The sequence below is a fragment of the Canis lupus genome, chromosome 34 (assembly GCF_011100685.1).
Source record: "Canis lupus familiaris isolate Mischka breed German Shepherd chromosome 34, alternate assembly UU_Cfam_GSD_1.0, whole genome shotgun sequence".
Classification (NCBI taxonomy): Eukaryota; Metazoa; Chordata; class Mammalia; order Carnivora; family Canidae; genus Canis; species Canis lupus.
This window is the reverse complement of record NC_049255.1, coordinates 3,327,448-3,354,800: the sequence shown is the minus strand read 5'-3', so window position 1 is coordinate 3,354,800 and position 27,353 is coordinate 3,327,448. Positions and strand designations below refer to the sequence as shown.

Here is a 27,353-nt window from a genome sequence, read left to right as displayed (position 1 = left end):
GCTCTAGGGGAACAGTCTTAGGGACTCTGCACACATGCAGACACATGAGTTCATTTGTGTGGGTGGATGTATACACATGCACATGCATGCGTGCATGTACACATACAGCCCAAACTCAGAACAGATGCACTTTCTAAGGAATCATAATTCCAGGAGGGGTCTAAGCTCTTCACTCTTGGTAAAAAGAAAGACTGTCGTCAGCCTCCCCTTGAAACCTCTAGAATCCCAGACATCCCCTGTACCCTACTATTCTTTTCCCAGACCTATTTCTCACCTCTTATTCAGCTTACCAAGCCAGTCACCTTCCTTCCGCTCACCCTTCTTCCTCCCTAAGGCATCTAAATGGGCACAAACACAAACCTAATTGTGCCACTTCCCTGCTTAAAACCCTTCAGTGGTTCCTACTCTCTTTGGCATAAAGACCAGGATATCTCCATGGCCCGCTAGGCTTTGCTGGATCTGCCATCTTCCCCCTTGCCATCCTGGGAGACATGTCCCACTGCCTCCCTGGGTTCCCTGCCCTGGCCACACTGGCTGACAGCTGGGCAGTGCTGTCTCCCACCTCTGCTCCTGCTACCTGGAATGGTCCTGGCCCAGTGGCCTCTCACTCAAATGCAGGGCTTCCGGTTTTTTGTGATTTCCTCAGCAAAGCCCTCTGTGAGTTTCATCCATGCAATGCCTAGTGGTAGTGCCTCATTGTGTTGTGGACTGTGACACATCACTATCTCCCTCTCCATACTGTGGTAGTTGTGGTTCTGTGAGGCCAGAGCCACAACTCTTCCGGTCATGTTTGTTAACTAGAGTGTACAATACCTCTGGTACATAATGAACACTACATAAATGTGCTAGGAAAGAATGAAGGCATGAAGGAATGAGTGAAGAAAGCATCTTGTCAGGAAGAGTGTTTCCTCAGTTCTACTGAGGTTGTTTCTCTGGCAAATTGGTCATTCTGGAATGCTCTCTCCTCCTCTGAAACATCTACACCTACACACACACACACACACACACACACACACACACACAGAATCATTCTGCATGCTGCTGTCATGACCAGTCTTTTCTATGCATCAATCTCATAACTCTGTGGTTTAAAGCCTCCAATAGCTTCCCATTGCACTTAGGAAAACAGCCAACTCCTCCACTGGGCTTGGGAGGCCCTATACAGAGGACTCTTGTCTCTTTCTGAGCTTCCTGCGCCAACCTCTGTGAACTGCATCCTTCCTATTGAAAATGGTACTCCTCTTCTTATCTCAAGGTCCTGGTACTTTTGAGGAGGCTTCTCCCTCAGGTCTTTGCATGGTGCCCTCTTGTCTTTATCAGGTCTCAGTTCATGTATGTATCACGTATGAAGTCTTGGAGGGCATCTCCTGGAAGTTTCTAGTCAAACAAGCCTGACCCCTCGAGTCATCTTACCCACTGACCTATTTTATCCACAATACTTATAACTGTCTGAAATTTTCTTCCATTGCTTTTATTACTATTAATTGTTCTCCCACCCCTCTCCCCCATACTCTATCTGTTGTAAACTCCATTGGAACAAATGATTTTTCCCATAGTGTGAAGAAATTCCTGGAGCTGCTGTGTCCTGAACTTCAACTGGTTCAGTAAGAACATGTGAAAGTGGGGTCCTGGGAGAAAGGGGGGAGAGAGGTTAGAAAGCCAGGTAAAACTGAAGACAACCGTGAGTTAGTGTTTAAAATAACTTGATGTCTCCCAGCCTAAACCAGCTTTCCAGGAATCGGGCTGGAATGGATTGTGCATCCAAGGGAGTTTGCTTCTGGTTTCTTCTAACTGGAATTCCCCAGCCTCAGCCAAGGCAGCAGGTGCTGTTCAACAGGAGACTAATGTTTTCAAATGCTCTCCTCAATTTCACAAGAGAGATGCTGAAGGAGCATCCCCCTGCCCCTCCCCCCCCACACAGCAAAAGTTTGGAGGAATGATTTATATCTTTTTCTAAAATGGTTTGGTTTCACTTAGATGAGATTGTCTGGATTTTTTCTTGCCCATGGAGATAGACTCCAGAGAAAGAACTAGAGGCCCAGAAGAAATAAAATGTCCATCTCATTTGGGCCAGAATTTGGTACATGATATAGTTTCTTCACATAAGGTCTTAATCCTTAAGGAGAAGGAATGGTTCACAAGACAAAAAAGTTCTGGAAAAGACAAATACCAATGAAGGAAAAGCATGGGTAGAGACATGACGTCACAGAGGGGTTGGCAGATTTGGGAAAGGTATATGCTCAGCCTGGCTGGAGTTGGGCTAAGAAACAGGCTGTGGGGAGGAGTGCTGGCTGAGAAGGGCGGGGATGGTGGAGACAGGACTGGAAACTAAGTTTGAGATGAGATCATGAAGGCCTTTCATTCAATACAAAAATTCTGGTTCTACTTTATAGTCAGTATTATGAAAAAGAAATCTAAAGAAATTTAGATTTATTTAGGCTTACAGAACAGCCAGAAAAACAACCTTAAGTAATAATGTGAGCACACTAAAAGTCAGTTGCCATGGTTCCCTGTTCACACACTTTAACTCTTTAATCCTTAAGTAGCCTTATGTGGTTTATTTTCATTTCACAGAGGAGGAAATTTGACTTACAGATGGTACGAACTTAAGTGGTAGAGCCAGAATAAAACTCTAGCTGTCTGCTTTCAAATAGAGAAATTTAACCATATAACGATGTTGCCTGCTGTAATCATTGCCTTGAAATAATGTCTAAAGGAGAGATTTTTTTAGACAATGTCTTAAAAATAAATATGTTTAAAACAGTGTCCACAGGGGACATTTGGCAGTGCCCAAGACATTTTTGGTTGTCACAATTGGAAGATGCTCATGGCATCCAGTGGGTAGAGGCCAGGAGTACTGCTCAACATCCTACAAGGCATAGGAACCCCTCCTCTACAACAAAGAGCTGTCTGTCCCCAAACTGTCATTAGAGCTGGGTTGAGAAATATTAGGCTAAACATGAACTGTATCTGATCACTTGTGTTGAGTAAGCATGTTAAAAATCTTTTATTCCTTGATTATTTTAGTAGAATGGACACAGGATTTGGTGTCAGAATTAATTGGAAAAGTGTTTAGAACTTGAACATCTGGCTGTCTCCCTTCTAGTCTGTAAATAAATACAGGATAGCCCGTCAGTGTTTGCTGATCTTGGTTTCCATGGATCTAATACGGCAAACAATACCACCTGTTTCATGGGATATGCTCTTAAATGATACATGAAATAATAAATGTGAAAGCGGTTGGTGAAGTATTAAGAGCTGGGTATATTCTAGAGATTGTTACCCTATGATTGCTCTCAATGATATATGTCTGTATTTTAAAAATTTATATAATGCCATTTAATTAAAAAAATAACCCTTTACTGATGTGTTTATTGATATTGGATGTGATACTTACTTGAAAGAACATAAGTGTAAAGACAGACACTCCTTTAGCTTGTAGTAAAAACTGTTAATGAAAATGTGCCCATTTTTTTGCCCTTCATCTCCCTCTAGCAGCAGAGCACCTGGTGGGCTAAAGTTCTTTGGATGCAGTCAGAGTTGGTTCCAATCCTGCTCCACCATGAACTATTTCTGCAGCCTTGGGCTCCTCCTCTCTCTGTCTGGTTTGCTGTTGAATCTCTCCTGGCTGGCATGTTCTTTGTTTTGAGTAAATGTTCATTGAGTCCATCTCTCATAATGAGAGAATAATTCCTACCTTAGAGTAATTGGTAGGATGATCAGAAATAATATATATGAACCCCTTAGAGCAATGTCAGGTACGCAGTGTGGACCGTTGAGAAATGTCCAGTAGTAAATATAACTAGATGAAGAAGAGAAGAACAAGAAATAAGAACCATCTACCACTTTCTGCCAGAGTGAACTCATAACTCTCTCCTTTGTTACTGGGCTTCACTTTAGAAATGTTAATGGAACTGGAGAATATGCAAATGTAACCTTTTCTCCATTAAAACTTGTCACACAGACCAACAATATTGTGACAAAATCCTCATTCTTATATGGACTATCTGAGTTGTTAAAATTGCTAGCGCTCAGCTCAGAGCTAAATAGCAAACAGTTTGAGATCCGTTCCTACGTTATGCTGGCACAGAAACCACAGGGTTGATGGCGCTGTCACAACATTTTATTGAGTTTACTTCCACGTTGTAAAGAGCCCCAGGACAACCAGAGTCTGAGAATTTAAGATCTGATTTTTAACGAAGCTTCATGTCATTGCTCACTTTGATTTTTTACGTTGGAGGGACATGGCTCACTTTGACTACAGCCTTGATAACTTCCACTGGGTCAGGGCTGTATGGACATCACTTAAAGATATGGAAATCACCACCATTTATAAAGTCGTAAACTTTTGAACTAAAGACCATATTGGCTTTAACTTTTGCATCCAGAGCCAAGGGGTGAGCTGTTTTGTTTCTGATTTGGTTTTGTTGATAAGGTTGGGGTGTGGAGGTGGTGCACGTAAGAACACTGGATGGGGAGAAAATTTTATGACAAAATGGAGATATTTTAATTCCTGATGAATGAGATCTTATCCAATGAGAAACACATGGAAGCATTGATGTCTTCATCCTCATTCCTGGATATTTCCGAGCCAAAGTCAAAAGCTGCCCTACGTGATTTATCACATTTAAACACCATATCTTTGCTTTTATATAAGCAGCAGCATTGGAATTATGACTGTTTAGAAAACAAGCTCAATCGTTTCAGTTTTTAGGAAGAAACGGCTCTCTCCACACTTTACATTTGGGGAAAACATAATTCCCAAAACTGCATCATAAACATTAATTCATTCAACCATGATTTCTCGACTTGTCTCCTGATGGAGCAGCCACAGTGCAGCTTGTAGATGCATGCAGCTCAAAGGGACCAGATGCCCTCAGCGACCACCCAGCCAGCTCCTCCCTCCTGGAGATGATCCTCTTTTTATTTAAAATCTGCATGACAAATTACATCCTCTCTTTTCACAAAATATTGAGGCAACTCACACAAATCATCTATGACGATATGATAAGACAAATGAAAAATCAAGTACAAAAAAAGAGAGAATTAAAACGTTATGAGCTTAAAGGTCACCATACTTGCTTGTTTCAATTTGATTCTTTCCTTATGAGTAGCCCTGCCATCAACAGAGAAATTGAGGGGACAGGGTTATTCTTGTTAGTTAAGTCAAAGAATAGAATCCAACCACTTCCTGCACTGAGAAGGAGAATCTGGGACTTGTCCCAATATCTATGGCTGCTCTCTGGTTAGGATGCGTTGGTAGGCTGAAAAAGGCCCCAAAGGTATCCAGGGTTTTTCTTTCTTTTTTTTTTAAATTTTATTTATTTATTCATGAGAGACACACAGAGAGGCAGGGACAAAGGCAGAGGGAAAAGCAGGCTCCATGCAGGGAGCCCAATTCGGGACTCTATCCCAGGACCTCAGGATTATGTCCTGAGCCAAAGGCAGATGCTCCACCACTGAGCCACCCAGGTGTCCCAGGTCCAGGTTTTAATCCCTGGAACCTGTGAACACTACCTTATTTGGCAGCATGGACTTTGCATAGAATAAAAAGGCAGCACATCACTGAAATAAGATGTTACATTGCTGTCTTTGAAGGTAGAGGAAGGAGCCATGAGCCAAGATATGTAAGGAACGCAGTAATTCTAGGAGCTGGAAAAGGCAAGGACAAGGATCTTCCCCTAGGACCTCTGGAGGCAGCGTGGCCCAACTAACACGCTGATTGTAGACCAGTGAACCTGATTTCAGACTTCGGGCCTCCAGGACTGCAAGAGGATGAATGTGTGTCACTGTAAATCATCTACTTTGTGTTACTTTGTTATAGCAGCTGCAGGAAACAGATGCAGATATGGCTTTTTTAAGCTGAGAAGAGACCACTCCTCTGGAGAGACTCCAGGAAGGTGAAGAGAGCTGTTGGATTATCCCAAGAGGGACCACCTCCAATTCCTGCCTCTGGGAGTCCTCCCTGTGATTGCTGATTCTCAAGTCCACTCATCTACCGATTTACTCTGACTTACCAATCACCTCTTGGTTATCTATTTGAAACTGACACCTCTCTGACCTGCAGCTTATTTCAGGAAGGCCAAGCAGCCTTCACTTCTCCCCATATTCCTGCAGGCTGCCTGGCTTCCTGCTTTGTCCAAGGATTCAGCTATAAACTACTCACTTCTATAGCCAATGTTCTCTGAGCGGACATTACGTATCTAGTCATTGGAGATTCAGTACTGAACACAGCAAAAGTTCCTGCCCTTGGAGAACTACCTTCTAATTGTGATTGGCAATTCATTATTAAAAGAGCAAGATACATTATTTGTCAGATAGTGTTAAGTGTGTACTGGGTTGAATCATGTTCCCTCAAAAATTTATGTCCACTTGGAACCCCAGAATGTAACTTTACGGTCTTTATAGATGTAATTAAGGATCAAGGTGATATCTTACTGGATTGAGAATGGGCCCTAAATCCAATGACAGGGTCCTTATAAGATATATAAAGACAAAGGGAGAAGAAAGTGATATGCAGACAGAGGTAGGGACTGGAGTGATGTGGCTACAAGCCAGCAGGTGCCAAGGGTTGACTGTAGCCATGGGAAGCAAGGAGACATGAACATTTTCTCCTTCAGAGCTTCTGGAAGAAGCCAACTCTGCAGACACCTGGACTTGACTTCTGATCTCCTTAACTGTTAGAGAATAAATTTCTGTTGTTTTAAGCTACCTTGTTTGTTGTATTTTGTTACAGCAGCCACAGGAAACTAATACAAGTGTAACAGGAAAAATGAAGCAGACATAGGCAATAGCAGTATACCTGTGCTTGTGCCTGCCCTACAACCCACACACTATGCTGGGGGTTATTAGTGTAAATACTGTAGCTGTGGAATACCTCTCTGAGAAGGTGACCCTGGAGCATAGACCTGGACTATGGACTTGGATGTGGTGGTAGGTGAAAGGACTGTTCCAGAAAGGGAGAACGGTGAAAAGACCCTGAGGCAAGAATATGCATGGCATGTCAGACAAGAGGTGAGAAGGCCAGTGAATGAAGTGGAGTGGGTCCTGGAGCCATGCTGAGAGAAGCAGTATGGGCCCAGATATCACAGGATTTGTCAGTCATGGCAGGCTTTTGGCTTCTGTTCTGAGAGACATGGGCACCACTGAACATTGTGATGATTCACATTTTTAGAGGATCACTTTGACAGTGGTCACACAGCTGTATACATCTGTCAACACTCAGAAACTACAGGCCTAAAAAAATGGCAAGTTTATTGTATATAAATTATACCCTGATGAAGAGGAGTTCATAAAAGGTCCCTCTGGCTGCAGGGTTGAGAAAGACTCGAGGGGGCAGGACAGGGCAGTGGCTTCTGCAGGGATCCTGGCGAGGGTGATGGTGCAGTGGAGGGAGTCTGGATGCATGCTGGAGGCAGAGACAGCAGTGTGTCCGGATGGGTGGCATAGAGAATGTGAGGGCAAGAGATGCCCAGTGGATGGCTCTGATCTGCCTTTTTTCCACCAGTGCTCACATTAACTGGTGACTCCTGTCGCCTCATCCATCACACCTTGCCTGGGGACAATCAGGTGGACTGGCCAGGCTAGGACCCACTTTGGGGAACTGGCAGGTATTATTTCAGAATAAGGATGACCAATTTCAACTAGTAAGTTTTCTGCTGGCTGCTGAAGTGGAGACACAGAAACAGTAAAATAATGAGAAAACTGCTCATTTCCCAACTATTATAGGTCCTGGGTGCCTTAAATAAACCTCAGCCAAGGAATGGGCTTTGTCTCAGAGTTCAGTTGTCAGGGACCAAGGATGAAAAGCAACAAAAAACAATTAGCAAAATTTATTTATTTTGCTATTATTTATTATTTTAAATCTCATGTATTTTAAGTACCAGCGAATTTCTGCTTCTATTAAGGGCCTAAATATTCCATTAGATTGCAAAGAATATTATCAATTATACCGTGATACCTATTCAGTATCAAATTTTAAATTTCATTTTTTTTTTATCTATTAGTACAACTAGACTTTTTCAATGTTCCACAATGAAAAACCAACTTCATACTTTAGTTGTCCTGGAAATTCTAACAGACTGTGTTTGGTGGTAGTAGCCCAAGGGAACAAAGGACAAATTAGTACCCATAAACTTTTCCTTGTAAGCCATAATGACTTTATGGAAAATGTTTATATTCTATGCCTATGTACCCATTTTGAAATTAAGAGGCCATGATGCTGCTTAGAAAAATCACCTTGGACCTGTGAAGCTCCAGTGGGAACAAAGGGAAGGATTTGACACTTATGATCCAGGTGGGGAGCACATGATTCTAGGATGCCAGAGCAACAGTTTTTACTTTGTTAATATCGGCAGAGATCAGGATTTTGCCTCATGATTAGATTAGGAATTTGGGAAAACGCTACAAAGGCCTTGATCATCCTCAAAAAGTTTTATCATGGGAGGAGGGGCAAGATGGCGGAAGAGTAGGGTCCCCAAATCACCTGTCCCCACCAAATTACCTAGATAACCTTCAAATCATCCTGAAAATCTACGAATTCGGCCTGAGACTTAAAGAGAGACCAGCTGGAATGCTACAGTGAGAAGAGTTCGCGCTTCTATCAAGGTAGGAAGACGGGGAAAAAGAAATAAAGAAACAAAAGGCCTCCGAGGGGGAGGGGCCCCGCGAGGAGCCGGGCTGAGGCCGGGGCGAGTGTCCCCAGGACAGGAGAGCCCCGTCCCGGAGGAGCAGGAGCTGCACCGACCTTCCCGGGCGGAAAGGGGCTCCAGGGAGGTGGAGCAGGACCCAGGAGGGCGGGGATGCCCTCGGGCTCCCGGGACAGTAACAGACACCTGCGCCCCGGGAGAGTGCGCCGAGCTCCCTAAGGGCTGCAGCGCGCACGGCGGGACCCGGAGCAGCTGGAGGGGCTCGGGGGCGGCTCCGCGGAAGGGGCTGCGGGGCGGGAGCAGCTCGGAGGGGCTCGGGGGAGGCTCCGCGGAGGGGGCTGCGGGGCGGGAGCGCGAATGCAACAGCGCAGGCCCCGTAGCACAGGGCGCCGGGACACAGCCCAGGATCTGGCCTCCCCCCGGGAAAGGCAGAGGCGGGGAGGGCCCAGGACAGCAAGGACGCTCCTGCCCCGAGCTGAGCAGATCAACGGCCCTGCCCCGAGCCTCCAGGCCCTGCAGACAGAGAGTTCTGGAGCTACTGCAGGGGCTGACTCCAGGGCTGCAGAGCTGACCCTGCCAGTGCGGTTGTTCCTCCTGGGGCCTCACGGGGTAAACTACCCCCACTGAGCCCTGCACCAGGCAGGGGCAGAGCAGCTCCCCCAAGTGCTAACACCTGAAAATCAGCACAACAGGCCCCTCCCCCAGAACACCAGCTAGACGGACAAGTTCCAGGGGAAGTCAAGGGACCTAAAGTATACAGAATCAGAAGACACTCCCCGGTGTTTTTTTGTTTTTTTGTTTTTTTATTTCTGATTGCTTCCCCCACCCCTTTTTTTCACCTTTCTTTCTTTTTCTCTCTTTTTCTTCTCTTTTTTCCTTTTTTCTTCTTTTTTCTTTTTCTCTTTTCTTTCATTCTCTCTCTCTCTTATTCTCCTTTTCCCAATACAACTTGTTTTTGCCACTCTGCACTGAGCAAAATGACTAGAAGGAAAACCTCACCTCAAAAGAAAGAATCAGAAACAGTCCTCTCTCCCACAGAGTTACAAAATCTGGATTACAATTCAATGCCAGAAAGCCAATTCAGAAGCACTATTATACAGCTACTGGTGGCTCTAGAAAAAAGCATAAAGGACTCAAGAGACTTCATGACTGCAGAATTTAGATCCAATCAGGCAGAAATTAAAAATCAATTGAATGAGATGCAATCCAAACTAGAAGTCCTAACGACGAGGGTTAACGAGGTGGAAGAACGAGTGAGTGACCTAGAAGACAAGTTGATGGCAAAGAGGGAAACTGAGGAAAAGAGACAAACAAAAGACCATGAAGATAGATTAAGGGAAACAAACGACAGCCTGAGGAAGAAAAACCTACGTTTAATTGGGGTTCCCGAGGGCGCCGAAAGGGACAGAGGGCCAGAATATGTATTTAAACAAATCCCAGCTGAAAACTTTCCTAATCTGGGAAGGGAAACAGGCATTCAGATCCAGGAAATAGAGAGATCCCCCCCGCCCCGCCTAAAATCAATAAAAACCGCTTAACACCTCAACATTTAATTGTTAAGCTTGCAAATTCCAAAGATAAAGAGAAGATCCTTAAAGCAGCAAGAGACAAGAAATCCCTGACTTTTATGGGGAGGAGTATTAGGGTAACAGCAGACCTCTCCACAGACACCTAGCAGGCCAGAAAGGGCTGGCAGGATATATTCAGGGTCCTAAATGAGAAGAACATGCAACCAAGAATACTTTATCCAGCAAGGCTCTCATTCAAAATGGAAGGGGAGATAAAGAGCTTCCAAGACAGGCAGGAACTGAAAGAATATGTGACCTCCAAACCAGCTCTGCAAGAAATTTTAAGGGGGACTCTTAAAATTCCCCTTTAAAAAGAAGTTCAGTGGAACAATCCACAAACACAAGGACTGAATAGATATCATGATGACACTAAACTCATATCTGTCAATAGTAACTCTGAACATGAACGGGCTTAATGACCCCATCAAAAGGCGCAGGGTTTCAGACTGGATAAAAAAGCAGGACCCATCTATTTGCTGTCTACAAGAGACGCATTTTAGACAGAAGGACACCTACAGCCTGAAAATAAAAGGTTGGAGAACCATTTACGATTCAAATGGTCCTCAAAAGAAAGCAGGGGTAGCCATCCTTATATCAGATAAACTAAAATTTACCCCGAAGACTGTAGTGAGAGATGAAGAGGGACACTATATCATACTTAAGGATCTATCCAACAAGAGGACTTAACAATCCTCAATATATATGCCCTGAATGTGGGAGCTGCCAAATATTTAAACCAATTAATAATCGAAGTGAAGAAATACACTTATACTTGGTAACTTCAATCTAGCTCTTTCTACCCTCGATAGGTCTTCTAAGCACAACATCTCCAAAGAAACGAGAGCTTTAAATGATACACTGGACCAGATGGATTTCACAGATATCTACAGAACTTTACATCCAAACTCAACTGAATACACATTCTTCTCAAGTGCACATGGAACTTTCTCCAGAATAGACCACATACTGGGTCACAGATTGGGTCTGAACCGATACCAAAAGATTGGGATCGTCCCCTGCATATTCTCAGACCATAATGCCTTGAAATTAGAACTAAATCACAATAAGAAGTTTGGAAGGACCTCAAACACGTGGAGGTTAAGGACCATCCTGCTAAAAGATGAAAGGGTCAACCAGAAAATTAAGGAAAAATTAAAAAGATTCATGGAAACTAATGAGAATGAAAATACAACCATTCAAAATCTTTGGGATGCAGCAAAAGCAGTCCTAAGGGGAAATACATCGCAATACAAGCATCCATTCAAAAACTGGAAAGAACTCAAATACAAAAGCTAACCTTACACATAAAGGAGCTAGAGAAAAAACAGCAAATAGATCCTACACCCAAGAGAAGAAGGGAGTTAATAAAGATTCGAGCAGAACTCAAGGAAATCGAGACCAGAAGAACTGTGGAACAGATCAACAGAACCAGGAGTTGGTTCTTTGAATTAATAAGATAGATAAACCATTAGCCAGCCTTATTAAAAAGAAGAGAGAGAAGACTCAAATTAATAAAATCATGAATGAGAAAGGAGAGATCACTACCAACACCAAGGAAATACAAACGATTTTAAAAACATATTATGAACAGCCATACGCCAATAAATTAGGCAATCTAGGAAGAAATGGACGCATTCCTGGAAAGCCACAAACTACCAAAACTGGAACAGGAAGAAACAGAAAACCTGAACAGGCCAATAACCAGGGAGGAAATTGAAGCAGTCATCAAAAACCTCCCAAGACACAAAAGTCCAGGGCCAGATGGCTTCCCAGGGGAATTCTATCAAACGTTTAAAAAAGAAACCATACCTATTCTCCTAAAGCTGTTTGGAAAGATAGAAAGAGATGGAGTACTTCCAAATTCGTTCTATGAGGCCAGCATCACCTTAATTCCAAAACCAGACAAAGACCCCACCAAAAAGGAGAATTACAGACCAATATCCCTGATGAACATGGATGCAAAAATTCTCAACAAGATACTGGCCAATAGGATCCAACAGTACATTAAGAAAATTATTCACCCTGACCAAGTAGGATTTATCCCCGGGACACAAGGCTGGTTCAACACCCGTGAAACAATCAATGTGATTCATCATATCAGCAAGAGAAAAACCAAGAACCATATGATCCTCTCATTAGATGCAGAGAAAGCATTTGACAAAATACAGCATCCATTCCTGATCAAAACTCTTCAGAGTGTAGGGATAGAGGGAACTTTCCTCGACATCTTAAAAGCCATCTATGAAAAGCCCACAGCAAATATCATTCTCAATGGGGAAGCACTGGGAGCCTTTCCCCTAAGATCAGGAACAAGACAGGGATGTCCACTCTTACCACTGCTATTCAACATAGTACTGGAAGTCCTAGCCTCAGCAATCAGACAACAAAAAGACATTAAAGGCATTCAAATTGGCAAAGAAGTCAAACTCTCCCTCTTTGCTGATGACATGATACCCTACATAGAAAACCCAAAAGCCTCCACCCCAAGATTGCTAGAACTCATACAGCAATTTGGTAGCGTGGCAGGATTCAAAATCAATGCCCAGAAATCAATGGCATTTCTATACACTAACAATGAGACTGAAGAAATTAAGGAGTCAATCCCATTTACAATTGCACCCAAAAGCATAAGGTACCTAGGAATAAACCTAACCAAAGAGGCAAAGGATCTATACCCTAAAAACTACAGAACACTTCTGAAAGAAATTGAGGAAGACACAAAGAGATGGAAAAATATTCCATGCTCCTGGATTGGAAGAATTAATATTGTGAAAATGTCAATGTTACCCAGGGCAATTTACACGTTTAATGCAATCCCTATCAAAATACCATGGACTTTCTTCAGAGAGTTAGAACAAATTATTTTAAGATTTGTGTGGAAGCAGAAAAGACCCCAAATAGCCAGGGGAATTTTAAAAAGGAAAACCATATCTGGGGGCATCACAATGCCAGATTTCAGGTTGTACTACAAAGCTGTGGTCATCAAGACAGTGTGGTACTGGCACAAAAACAGACACATAGATCAGTGGAACAGAATAGAGAACCCAGAAGTGGACCCTGAACTTTATGGTCAACTAATATTCGATAAAGGAGGAAAGAGTATCCATTGGAAGAAAGACAGTCTCTTCAATAAATGGTGCTGAGAAAATTGGACATCCACATACAGAAGAATGAAACTAGACCACTCTCTTGCACCATACACAAAGATAAACTCAAAAGGGATGAAAGATCTAAATGTGACACAAGAGTCCATCAAAATTCTAGAGGAGAACACAGGCAACACCCTTTTTGAACTCAGCCTCAGTAACTTCTTGCAAGATACATCCACGAAGGCAAAAGAAACAAAAGCAAAAATGAACTATTGGGACTTCATCAAGATAAGAAGCTTTTGCACAGCAAAGGATACAGTCAACAAAACTAAAAGACAACCTACAGAGTGGGAGAAGATATTTGCAAATGACATATCAGATAAAGGGCTAGTTTCCCAGATCTGTAAAGAACTTATTAAACTCAACAGCAAAGAAACAAACAATCCAATCATGAAATGGGCAAAAGACATGAACAGAAATCTGACAGACGAAGACATAGACATGGCCAACATGCACATGAGAAAATGCTCTGCATCACTTGCCATCAGGGAAATACAAATCAAAACCACATTGAGATACCACCTCACCCCAGTGAGAATGGGGAATATTAACGAGGCAGGAAACCACAAATGTTGGAGAGGATGCGGAGAAAGGGGAACCCTCTTACACTGTTGGTGGGAATGTGAACTGGTGCAGCCACTCTGGAAAACTGTGTGGAGGTTCCTCAAAGAGTTAAAAATAGACCTGCCCTACGACCCAGCAATTGCACTGCTGGGGATTTACCCCAAAGATGCATATGCAATGAAACCCCGGGACACCTGCACCCCGATGTTTATAGCAGCAATGTCCACAATAGCCAAACTGTGGAAGGAGCCTCGGTGTCCATCGAAAGATGAATGGATAAAGAAGATGTCGTCTCTGTATACAATAAAATATTACTCAGCCATTAGAAATGAGAAATACCTACCATTTGCTTCAACGTGGATGGAACTGGAGGGTATTATGCTGAGTGAAATAAGTCAATTGGAGAAGGACAATCATTATATGTTCTCATTCATTTGGGGAATATAAATAATAGTGAAAGGGAATATAAGGGAAGGGAGAAGAAATGTGTGGGAAATATCAGAAAGGGAGACAGAACATGAAGACTCCTAATTCTGGGAAAGGAACTAGGGGTGGTGGAAGGGGAGGAGGGTGGGGGGTGGGGGTGAATGGGTGATGGGCACTGAGGGGGACACTTGACGGGATGAGCACTTGGTGTTATTCTGTATGTTGGTAAATTGAACACCAATAAAAAATTATTTTATTAAAAAAGTTTTATCATATGTATTAAAGGAAACTTAATATTAAATATAATTTAAAATGGCCTAGAGATATCTGTGTATAAATTATAGAATGGAGCATGCTTTCTTATAAATTAGGTAATGATATCATCCAACAGTTCTCTGTGAAAAAAAAATCTTTTTTTTTAGATCTTATTTATTTATTATTCATTAGAAACAGAGAGAGAGAGAGAGAGAAGAGAGAGAGAGAGGCAGAGACACAGGCAGAAGGAGAAGCAGGCTCCATGCAGGGAGCCCGACGTGGGACTCAATCCTGGGTCTCCAGGATCACACCCTGGGCTGAAAGCAGCGCTAAACCACTGAGCCACCCGGGCTGCCCGAAAAAAAATCTTTAAAAAAGACCTTTTAATGGTTCTTTTCATGAAAACTTCTGAGCTTTTGATAAAAGACATAATTACATGGCTTTTATAATTACATTCTAAAAGTAAGAACACCATCTCCAAAGACTGCATGCTAGGCTTGGGTTTCTGGAAGAGAGAAACTGTCCCATTGCACCAGTCTCGGCGTCTTTAGAAAGAATGCTGTCAGTACATACCTGAGGGTTAATGACTAAGCAGAATCCAGGGTTGGTATCTGTGGTTGATTTTGGTCCTGCAAAAATTGGTAGCATGTTTCACACATACAATTTCATTTTTGTCACCTCATTTTAGTTCTCCAAAGATTGACAACTCAATTTATTTCAGATAACTATGAACAGATATACTTCCTTTAAAGAAAATCTTAATAGAATCTAACAAAATTTGGTCCACAAGAGGTATCAAGTGAAAAAGATGTTTGAATATGTTCTTTAAATGAAGTAACAAATCATCTGAAAATAGCACCCATACATTGTCTCCTTCCAGGGGTATTTGAGAAGGCTTTTTATGAATCAAGAGAAGTTCCAGGTCCTGGGGACATGAGTATTGAGTCTTGAGCTCAAACTGCTTATACTTTAGTAGAGAAGACACATTCTAAATAAGCAATGACCATTAACCAAATAAAACTTATTATTCAGAAAAATGCCAGAACTGGGGCGTGTGGGAGGCTCAGTCATTTAAGTGTCCAATTCTTGATTTTGGCTCAAATCATGATCTCAGGGTTGTGAGATCAAACCCCACCCTGTGCTCTGCGCTGGGTGTGGAGCCTGCCTAGGGTTCCTCCTTTCCTTTTAGCTAGGGAAAAGAAAAGGCCAGAGTTGCATTTAAAGTCCATCTAGTTGGCTTTTTCCACTATCCAAATAGTGCTAGATTCAAATCACTTCAAAGGATGACAGAATCTTTTTTTTAAGATTTTATTTTTTTATTCATGAGAGACACAGAGAGAGAGAGAGGCAGAGACACAGGCAGAGGGAGAAACAGGCTCCATGCAGGGAGCCTGATGCAGGACTTGATCCCGGGACTCTGGGGTCACACCCTGAGCCAAAGGCAGGTGCTCAACCACTGAGCCACCCAGGTGTCCTGGATGACATAAATTATTATTACTTTTATTAAATAATTATACCATCATGAAAAATCATAATAATGTCTTATAATTTCCAGAATGTTTACATAGGCATTTGTATTTGCTCTTCTTTACATTTTAGAACTGGAGGGGACTTTAACTAGAATTTCCCATGCTTATTGCATAGACTCGGAAACACAGGTCAGACTATTTAGTGACTTGATCAAGGTGCATGGAACCTGGTGGTCAATTATGAAGGTTTGAAGCCTACTCAAAGTGACATTTAGCTAAGATATCTCCTCCATCGGACTGCTCTACAAAGCACACAGACTCTAGTTCTAAACCTTGATTTTTTGCCTCTGAATTGTAGTGGGCAATATTGTGGGAATAGAACTACCTAATAGAGAAAGCATGCTATTTAAGAAGGAAATAAACACTTACTCTAATGGTCTTATGCTTCCTGATAAACATAGAGTCATGTGGTATAAGGGGATGGCGTTCAGGAAGGGTAAACTTCCTTTGTTAATTTTAAAAATTTATTTGCTTTTTAAAAAGTAATCTCTGCACCCAATGTGGGGCTCAAACTCATAGTCACAAGATCAAGAGTCGCATGCCTACTGATTGAGCCAGGTAGGTGTCTCAGGAAAGGTAAACTTTAAAAACTTTATCAACGCAGTCCAACCAAGATTATCAAGATAATACCTGGGGTTGAACAAAATTGGTCTTACTGTTCCTAACAACAAGAAAGAACCACCACCCTGGAACTGCAGGGTATTTCAATAAGATGCTGTTAGAGCAGACTTAGGGAATCTGTGCTTGTGTTAGGCACTTTGGGGTCAGAGCCTGGTTCTGGATTGGCTGCTGGCAGGATGTGACTCAGTATCTTCCAGATTCTTAAGGATATGGGAGGGGAGACTAAAGCAAGGCTCAAACTGAGCAGGCGTCCATCTCAGCCTGGATATGTGGTTGTTTCCATCAGTTTTGTGATTTGGACAGTGTTCATGTTTTGTCTGTGTTCAGACAGGACTACGGAGGGGGTTTTGATTTTGTCTCAATCCATTCTTGTCAGAGCAGTCTTGTGTGATGCTGATGTTTTGTGAAATTGTTCATGCTCCAAAGCACACCAAGACCAGTTGTGGATGCCCAGCCAGGTCCTGGTTGCCAGGAGCTGGGGCACCTGCTCTTTCTTGGCCACCAGGTCTGGGCTGCCCAGTTAGGAGACCCAGCGGGTCTCAGAAAGGGAAGGGAAGGTACCAGAGGTCAACATTCCTTTCTGCCTCTGGAGAAGTGGCTTTATGGGGGTTAAAGTGGTATCGTTAAACCCTGTCCACGTGATATCAGAACCACAAGTGAGAAGAAAAGAGATGGAGCCAGTTGCTTTGTTCCCATTAGGTCACATTCTGTCTACCTCTATTTTTTTCTTCTGTATACTTGGCTGGTTATTTTAAAATCTTAAAGACAGCAAGTCTGACATTCGAATGTAAGTACTGATGAATGACTTCGTGGGTTACATCTCTTGGCAGTATTCTGTTGTTGTTGCTACTGAAATGCATCAAAAATGGGAAGAAAGCTTTTGGATATCGTTGCTGTTTAGCTGCTCAAGAAGGGAAAAAAGGCAAACAACTCTGAACAGTCACTAGTGTCTATGTCAAAAACAACCCCAACATACCTAGGTAGGACTATTTCAATTTGCCCTTCAAGGAAGCATAAAGAAGTTATGAACATTTGGTATAGTCTTCATACTAGAAAACGAGAAAGGCAGTGTTCAAGTGGCCATTCAGAAGTATTTCTCCTAACTAGACATTAAATGCAAAGGAATTCCATGTGCAGGCATTTCCTTTTTTTTTTTTCTTTTAAAGATTTTATGTATTTGACAGAGAGAGAATACAGCAGTGGGAGTGGCAGGCAGAGGGAGAAGGAGAAGCAGGCTTCCCGTTGAGCAAGGAGCCCAATGCGGGGCTCGATCCTGGGACCTTGAGCCAAAGGCAGATGCTTAACTGACTGAGCCACCCAAGCACCCCACGTTTTATCATATTTCACCTTATTTTTTTTGTTCTGGATTTTTCTAAATATAAAATATGGAGGATATAGATATATATATACATATATGTATATGTATGCATTTACCCCTTATTTGAATAAGATAACCAATAATGGATATTTATTAGTGGTCCCTGCAGATCATGGGTAAAGGGTATAGACAGGCTATCTGTATATCGTTATCCTGGAAGATTCCATATCTGTGTAACTGAATGCATTAGCTTCTTTTTAAAGTACCATCATAAAAAAAAAAGACAGTATTCATTTCCAGATAACAGTGTCCCATTACCTTTAATTTCTAACCATTGATAAAGTCTTAGACTTGGCTTTTATTACCTCTGTGTCTGCCTAACTCTCTGTAGAATGGCTGTGATTAATTTGAAAATTAATTGAAAAGTTTGCAATGAGTTTAAAGATATTTTCTGTTATTGCTACCATAGACTTTTATAATTTAAAACAGGCAGGATGGCCGAAAGGGCTGATGGAGTATGTTTGATTACTGGAAAAAGAGCAAGCGGCAGATAAGTAGAGTTTTATTTATGTGAATAATAAAAGCACACAACATTTCTTTTATCTTTTTTACTAATTAAGAATTATGATTTCTTCATTAAGCATTTCTTTATGCACTAGAAGAACATTCTAAGTTCTATCCACAGCTGCAAAATGAAGCCACAAGGAAACAAATTACTTGAGTCTTTAAAAATACTAATTTAATATCTAATTGTTGAGCACTTATTATTTCTTTGTGGGAAGGACTGGATACAAAAACTGGGTGGAGCCTCACTTTATATAATAACTGTGGGGGTTCCCAAACCATATTGGCTCATAAAGTCCTCCATATATTGTTCATGGTGCCTCTGGGCCAAAAGAAATGCCTTACAGCTCTCCATTTATTAAGTAGCTAAATCCGAACACTTCAGAACTGTCTATGTCCTCACCAGCTAGCACCTTTGGGGCGCTTCTCCAACCTCAAATCAGACACTGCAGCCTTCAATTCCTCTCGAAGCTGATGTTCACATGGGGCTTGCATCTTATGAGAGAAATGTTTGAAAATCCAGGTCTGCAGGATTATGACATCATCAAAAGGAATGTGACACAATTGAATCTTGAAACTGAACTAATGCAAGCTCATGCTTCTCTTGGTGTCCGACACATGGTTTATTTCTCTGGAAAACTCCAACTATTTTGAGGAGCCCCTTTGAGTTTGCCATGTCATCCCGGGGCACCTCAGACATGGTCTGGGTCCTTCCCATCACTATGGCCTAAAGTTTTATCTTGGAAGATTTAAGTTCAGAATTTCAACAAAGCAACAGAGTAGGTAAGTTCAATGAACATCAACACTTGTCTTTTGGGAAAATGTTCTTACTCATTTGTAATAGTTTCTCCTTTTGTAACTGTTTTGAAATGTATTACTTTAAGGCTTTTAAAAGACCTAAATCACAGCATGCCTTAATGGTTCCTTATCTGTTTAAAAAAATGCTTACAACAGAATTTGGGGAAGATACCAACATTTAAACTTGCCTTCTCTCTTTCTCTCTCTGTTTAGCCTTAGCAAGAGTACAGTACAATGGGATGTAATGCTCACGACAAAAGTACTGCTTTGGTGGCAATGACATTACTGAAAACATAATATCCAGCATGCCCTTCAGGGTCTGAAATTACTCTTAAGGTTTTCATTCTTGAACTTGATTTTGAGGGACCTCCTTCATACCCATTTCCAGACTTTTCTCCAGGTTTTGTTGGGCTCTGTGGACTTGGACTTTAGGAAAAGAGGTCACATGAGAAACATGAGAGCCACAAAAGTCCAACAAGTTCAGTAAACTGAAGATTCTGCTCTCAGATGAACATAACAGGCACTCTAGATTTACTTGCACTGAAATGACCAGAGATCATAGAGATAATACTTTATCCACTACCGCTAGAGACAATTATAGATTTTATAATCAGGGAGATGATCTCTTTACATCACATGCTTTTACGATAAGCGCTGACATGACTTCTGTTTGTACAAGTATATACGTCAACATACTAAGAGCTCCTATTTACTGAGTGAGTCCTGTGTGCCCCCAACTGCTCTGGGTGCCCTACCCACTTCCTACTCACCACATTCCCCTCAGGGAGGTACCATTAGAGCCCCTATTTTATAGATGCAGCAGCTGTGACACAGAAAGCTTTAGCAACTTGCCCAAGATTCCAGAGACAATCAAGTGATGGAGCCACAGTTAAAATTTAGGTAGATTCTCTTTGAAACTCACCCTAACCAAGATGCTGCACTAACCAACATTTTTCATTATTATTTTTACAAACAACTAGAAGTTAGAATGCATGCCTGTCAGAAATTTCATTAGAAGAAGGTAAAATTCATTTAATTTAGGACTGACACCATGTCTATGATGTTATGTTTCAAAGACAATTACTTTCTTTCTTTAAACTGAGACTCGTATAATTTTAAAATTATCAGTAACACAGAGACATTTTATGTCACCAACTTTTGTAAAGCAATGATATTATGTTTTAAGCAAACATCTCTCTTATGCTTTGTACATTTACACCTTCAGGCAATCTCATTCCAAGGATTCCAGGACCCAGAATTAGGAGATGGAACAGAAAAGGAAAGGTCTTTCAGGGAAAGACCAATGCTCTCAACCAGTTCTTAAATAGTCCTTTTCCTTTCTTTCATGACCTGGTCTCTAAATTTTACTTGGTCCCACACTCAGCCCATTCCTCCAAATTCCTTCCAAACTGGTTATGTTCTGCACTTCTCAGGCTTTTGAACGTCACATGGGATTCGTTTAATTAATGACTATGATGTCAAATACAATTGGCCGTCTTGAGGTTTATGTCTGTAAAGGTTTATGCTGCTTGAAGTTCAATAAATAACACCTTCCAGAGAGAAAACAGTTTCCTAATTTGTATTATTCTACTAACCTTAGTGTTTTCCTGCTTAAAGTTTTCTACAGGGATTTGCTATGCCAATCAAAATCTGCTGGTTGGAATGAAAAAGATATTTTCTTTAAACAAAGTCTGATATAAAACACCTTTTCATATCCTCAGTATATTCATTTACTTGTATATATTGGTGTAATATATTACTTTGTCCCAAAACTATTTAGTATTTTTCCATCAAAATCCCCCATGATGATCAGCAAAACACCATCCACTGAGTGGATTCAGAAAATGATGCCTGTATAAATCTAATAAGCTAAAATATTGACTGGATTTTTAAAATTTGCATAAGTCACCCAACTTTAATATGCTGAATGATACCCCTTAGCCATTGTTCATTACATATTTGTGGTCAGTTAAGTCTTCTTCCCCATGACTCAGTGAGGCAGGGCTCATGATTCTACTTTATAGATGAGGAGATTGAGGCTCAGGGAACTTAAGAGACTTGCTCAGTTTGTTGAAAGGAAGCCAGAGAGTCACCTTGGGTGTCAGTGAGTCCATACCCTGTGCTAGTTGAATGAAGCAAAGGCCATCCATGGCTGCGGTTCTCAGGGATGGTAAAGGAAGGAGAATTCTGTGTGGGCACGAAGGAGGGATTTAATCATACACAGTGCAAAGAATACCATCCTCTTTGCCATAACAGAAGTGAGCACACTTGCACTTTCTGGTGCTCTCCAGGGAGTATTTGACTTCTGAGTAAGTATCAGAGGTGTAAACTGTACTCAGGGGTAAGGTCTCAAGGTAGGCTTTCTTCCACTAAGGTCATAGGAAATGCATATCTCTTCAAGCTGTGAGAGCATTCAGATTCAGTCTATGCAGGTAGATACAAAAATAAGAAAGCAGAAGATCTGGTCTAGTTTTGTTTTGTTCTGTTTTGTTTTTAATTTCAAGTAGCAGCATGTAAGATCTATAAAATATTTCCTGAGTTAGGAAAAGCAGGGTATCCCCTTTGCAAATTCGAAAATAATTATGATTGGTTAAAATATTACGCACAGTTTGACAGTCCAGAGATAAACTGCAGCAGGCACTGTTTTAGGTGAGAAGCACTGCCAACTCAGCGGAGTGTCTTCATTCTACAAAGTCAAGTGGCTTGGGTGACTGCTGTCATTTGAAATTTGTATTCTGCCCATTTCTTGACTGGATTATTTGTTTTTTGATTGTTGAGTCTGATAAATTCCTTATGCTGGATGATGCCAGACCTACAGGTTTGCGGATAGGTTTTAAACCCTTTCCCTTCATCCCCTCCTACGGATATGTCATCTGTGAGTTCTTCTAAATAGGCCTTGACCTATTTGTGCTCTGAGTCTCTGCAGTATCTGAGACTTCCAGTTCTGCTTATTGTGTGACTTAATATTTCCTTGATGGTTAAATAGAAGAGGGGGAATAGGCCTGAATTACAATGGGGGTAGGGGCTGAAATGAAGCTTATTTCTGGGGAAGGTGCCATCCCAACCACAGCAAGGACTCCCAGGATGCTTTCTGCTACAGTTGGGCCTCTTGCCACTTCAGAACATCGTTTCCAGAAAGGAGAATTTGTATTCGCTGCTTTCACACACGACCCCACCAGAACTTTAGGCAGGCAAGCGTGTGACAAAGAAGCATCTCTGGATCCTGGCATCTTTTGTGTTTGTTGCACAGCTGTGGAGGTATCAAATATTTTTTGGGGAAAGACTCTTGGAACTAAAGTCACTAAATTAAAACATAAAGAAAAATTCAATCTTGTCTCATTTTCTCTGAAATGCAAAATCCATAAAGTGGCCGTGAACATAAAGGTTACTCAATCTAGTAGGATGCTGATGGAGGGAAGGACAGGCACTGTTATCTTGGGAGAACACAAATATTTATAAGGGACTGCTTCTTCAACAGTTGTTGGGGAAAAAATAACACTGCAAATAAAAGAATGGTATTTAAGCTTCTCTCTCTGTCTCTGTCTCTCTCTCCATGCTGGATGCAGTCAGACATGGCAACTATAATTCAGTTTCCAAGGCAGTCCCATTGCTGGAGCCACGCTCCACAGACTCATTAGCTCTTGCTTTGAAAACTGTGATATTTCCTAATGGGCTCTCTCTAGGCTGGAGAAGCCACCACCCCCAGTTTATCCTGCACACCACCACTGCTGCAATGCTTCTAAATCAAACTAGAACATCTTGCCGACCTCCTAGAAACTCTCTCCTTGCACTCCGTCACTCACAGAGCTGTGCTCCAGGACGACGCCCCATCTGCTGGCCCCTGCCTCTGCCCTCTGCACTGTGTGTGGGTCCCTACATGGATCGGCGCTGTCGCTTCCTCTGTCACTAATGTGGGCCATTTCCCATCTGCTGGGAAATGCTCTTCTGCTTGAGAATTAGGACTCATAAAAGCTCTTTCTTGATGATGAAGTAGTTGACAATATCCATAGGTGATAGTGGTATGTTAACACAGACACTTCAGGTGTCACCTGTGGGGCACACCACTCTGGGGAAAGTGCTGTCTAGGTCTTGGCACTATGGGCATTTCCCAGGCTGCTTCTGTGGCAAGCAAACAGAATCTGTAGTGCTTGTCACACTGAAATTTTAGACTTACCTGTTTAATTAGTTAATGATGGTTTTCTCCGCTAGGGAACTAAGCTCCCGTGAGCAGGAGTCATGCCATTCCTTTTTTTTTTTTTTTTATTTATTCATGATCGACAGAGATGGAGGGAGAGAGAGAGAGAGGCAGAGACACAGGCAGAGGGAGAAGCAGGCTCCATGCACCGGAGCCCGACGTGGGATTCAATCCCGGGTCTCCAGGATCGCGCCCTGGGCCAAAGGCAGGCGCTAAACCGCTGCACCACCCAGGGATCCCGAGTCATGCCATTCTTAACTCATTTTAATGATCCTGGTGGCCAGCACACGGACTTATTTACTGTCAGCTACTCAGTGAACAAATGAAACCATTCCCAGATAAAAATATCTCAAAGATAAAAACAATAGCAATGATAGAAAGTACATACTGTATATGCAAGTGTCAGTCAAGTGCTACCTTGGTAGTCCTTTGCTCTCCTGCCTACATCCCTCCCCCACCCCACTCATTCACTCACTTGTTCACTGAGTATTTACTGAGTGTCACCGAAGCATCGTGAATAATGTAAGATCACTGGCCCTAGAAGCTTCCATCTGGGAGGCTGAGGATGGAGTTAAGAGGGGAAAGACACACTGGGAAGCCCGGATGGCTCAGCGGTTTAGCACCGCCTTTGGTCCAGGGCGTGATCCCAGAGATCCGGGATCGAGTCCCATGTTGGGCTCCCTGCGTGGAGCCTGTTTCTCCCTTATTGTGGCAGCTGTGTCTCTGACTCTCCCTGTGTGTCTCTATGAACAAACTAACAAACAAATAGAGGGGAAAGACACAAGTAAGGCAGGGCTTCTCAACCCTCAACCGCGGGGCCATGGACATTTTGGCTGACTCTTGGTTGGAAACACTGGGGTGGGGGGCGTCCCTCCCAAATTAAGATGTTCAGCAGCATCTCTGGCTTCCAACCACGGGACAGCAGCAGCAGCCTCTTCCAGTTGGGACCACAAAGATGGCTCCAGATGTTGCTGAATATCCCCAGGGGGGTAAGGGGTAAAACCCCGCCTTGAAAACTGCTGGTGTGGGACTATTTCTGCTGGGGCAAAGGCCGCAGGCTCCCCCTGGCCGCACCACCTGGGCCTCTGCCGCCCTCCTGCCGCTCCTGCGGCCACAGGCAGAGGAGGTGCCCTTCACAGAACTCCAGGCAGTTCTGGTCTGGAGGTGGGCGTGGAGGCCGGAGTGGAGGGCGTGGGTGCGGGTCCGCTCCTGCTGTGCGTGCTGCGGGCGCCTCGGTGGGTGCGTGGGTGGGTGGGTGCGTCACCCCGCAGGGCCGCGGGGGCCACGTGGGCCCGGGGTGGGGGCTCCTGAGCCGCGGGGCGGCCTGGCGGGGGGACCTCCCGGGCCTCTCCGGCCTCTGGGCCTCCCCGCGCTCCCCGCGCTCCCCGCCGCCTGCCAGAACGGGGCCTGCTCCATGCCGGGGTCGCTGGGGATCCCTGCATTCATGACTCTCCTCGTGTGTTTCACCGGCTTCGTCACTCTCCTGTCGCCCTGCCAGCCGCTCGCTCTTCTCTCGAGGAATGGAGCTGGTGTAGCATTCGGAGTGCTTAGATTCCTGCGGTGAATACGCTCCGACTGCGCCTGCATCGCACCCAGGCTCCCCCGGAGTCACCCTCTGAGCGCGGGCCCAGGAGCGGTGGCGGCGGGAAGCCGGCCTCCCCGCAGGCTGAACAGATTCCCCTGTCAGCCCCAGACGTCAGAGCAGCGCAGCCCCTTCCCACGGGGAAGCCGGCAGGTGCGGCTGGTGGCGAGTTCGCGCCAAGCAGAGGGGCTGCAGGCCCCTCCTCCCCCTACCCCACGAAGACGGTGGCTGCCATCTGGTCACCCGCAGCCCTCTAGCCACTCACTTGTCCACCCTGCGCAACCAGCGACTGCTCAGGCATCGGGGGAGGCAAAGCGCTCAAGGTCACAGGAAACCTTTCAAGAAGCTGAAAAAAGGCTTGCACGTTCCGCTTCCTCCTCCAGGGCAAGGGAATCTGGTAATCACTAATTTCTTATGTTACAAAAGTGACCCAATCGTGGTTTCACTTTGCCCTTTTCACTTGCATATGCGGATGCCCGCGGCGCCCGCGCGCGCGCGCGCGCGCACACACACACACACACACACACACACCTTTTAACTGAAGAGTTTACAAAGACCATTATGTTGTTTTTTCAGCTTTGGAGCAGGTCACTGCATCTGAGGTAGAGAATGTAGGAAGAAGGAAGAGGAGAAAGGGCAGTCATGGTTCCAAAGTTTGGAAAATTAAAAACATAATTAAAAACCCCAAGAATTTTAGATCGAATTTGAAAGAATTCCTGTTTTGATATTTTGTAAAGTTTTGACCGAAGTGTATTTAAACAGAAACATTCTGTACATTCTCTATAATCTTTTCATTTACCCTTTTGATGCTTCCGATTTCATGCTGCACACAAAGGATCGGCCAATGGGAACGTTCTGGGTCTCTCTCCTGCTCTTCATGTATCACCACTGTATGAACCAGCGAGTCCTTTCTATAGACACTGTGATGGTTACTTTTATTTTCTTAAATTTATTATTGTTTTATTGGAGATCAATTTGCCAACATATAGCATATAGCATATCCCCCAGGGCTCATCCCGTCAAGTGCCCCCCTCAGTGCCCGTCACCCAGTTACCCCCACCCCCCACCCGCCTCCCCTTCCACCACCCCTAGTTCCTTCCCCAGAGTTAGGAGTCTTTCATGTTCTGTCTCCCTTTCTGATATTTCCCACTCATTTTCTCTCCTTTCCCCTTTACTCCCTTTCACTATTTTTTTATATTCCCCAAATGAACGAGACCATATCATGTTTGTCCTTCTCCAATTGACTTATTTCACTCAGCATAATACCCTCCAGGTCCATCCACGTCGAAGCAAATGGTGGGTATTTGTCCTTTCTGATGGCTGAGGAATATTCCATCGTATACATAGACCACATCTTCTTTATCCATTCATCTTTCGTTGGACACCGAGGCTCCCTCCACAGTTTGGCTATTGTGGACATTGCTGCTAGAAACATCGGGGTGCAGGTGTCCCGGCATTTCACTGCATCTGTATCTTTGGGGTAAATCCCCAGCAGTGCAATTGCTGAGTTGTAGGGCAGATCTATTTTTAACTCTTTGAGGAACCTCCACACAGCTTTCCAGAGTGGCTGCACCAGTTCACATTCCCACCAACAGTGCAAGAGGGTACCCCTTTCTCCACATCCTCTCCAATATTTGTGGTTTCTTGTCTTGTTAATATTCCCCATTCTCACTGGTGTGAGGTGGTATCTCATTGTGGTTTTGATTTGTATTTCCCTCATGGCCAGTGATGTGGAGCATTTTCTCATGTGCGTGTTGGCCATGTCTATGTCTTCCTCTGTGAGATTTCTCTTCATGTCTTTTGCCCATTTCATGATTGGATTGTTTGTTTCTTTGCTGTTGAGTTTAATAAGTTCTTTACAGATCTGGGAAACTAGCCCTTTATCTGATATGTCATTTGCAAATGTCTTCTCCCATTCTGTAGGTTGTCTTTTAGTTTTGTTGACTGTTTCTTTTGCTGTGTAGAAGCTTTTTATCTTGATGGAGTCCCAATAATTCATTTTTACTTTTGTTTCCCTTGCCTTCATAGATATATCTTGCAAGAAGTTGCTGTGGCCAAGTTCAAAAAGGGTGTTGCCTGTGTTCTCCTCTAGGATTTTGATGGATTCTTGTCTCACATTTAGATCTTTCATCCATT

The 27,353-nt window shown here is 43.2% G+C and overlaps 1 protein-coding gene and 1 long non-coding RNA gene across 12 annotated transcripts in view; one reads left to right on the top strand and one right to left on the bottom strand.

Annotated features, from left to right (window-relative positions):
* CTNND2 (catenin delta 2) overlaps positions 1–27,353 on the bottom strand; it is a 913,511-nt gene that overhangs the window by 248,024 nt on the left and 638,134 nt on the right. The gene's annotated exons all lie outside the window — the stretch shown is intronic.
* The window catches only part of LOC102154851, a 51,837-nt gene continuing 43,678 nt past the window's right edge, over positions 19,195–27,353 (top strand). For all 3 annotated transcript variants that reach the window (XR_005383655.1, XR_005383654.1, XR_005383653.1), the window contains exon 1: positions 19,195–19,425. This is a non-coding gene — a long non-coding RNA (uncharacterized LOC102154851). The remainder of the gene's footprint in view (positions 19,426–27,353) is intronic.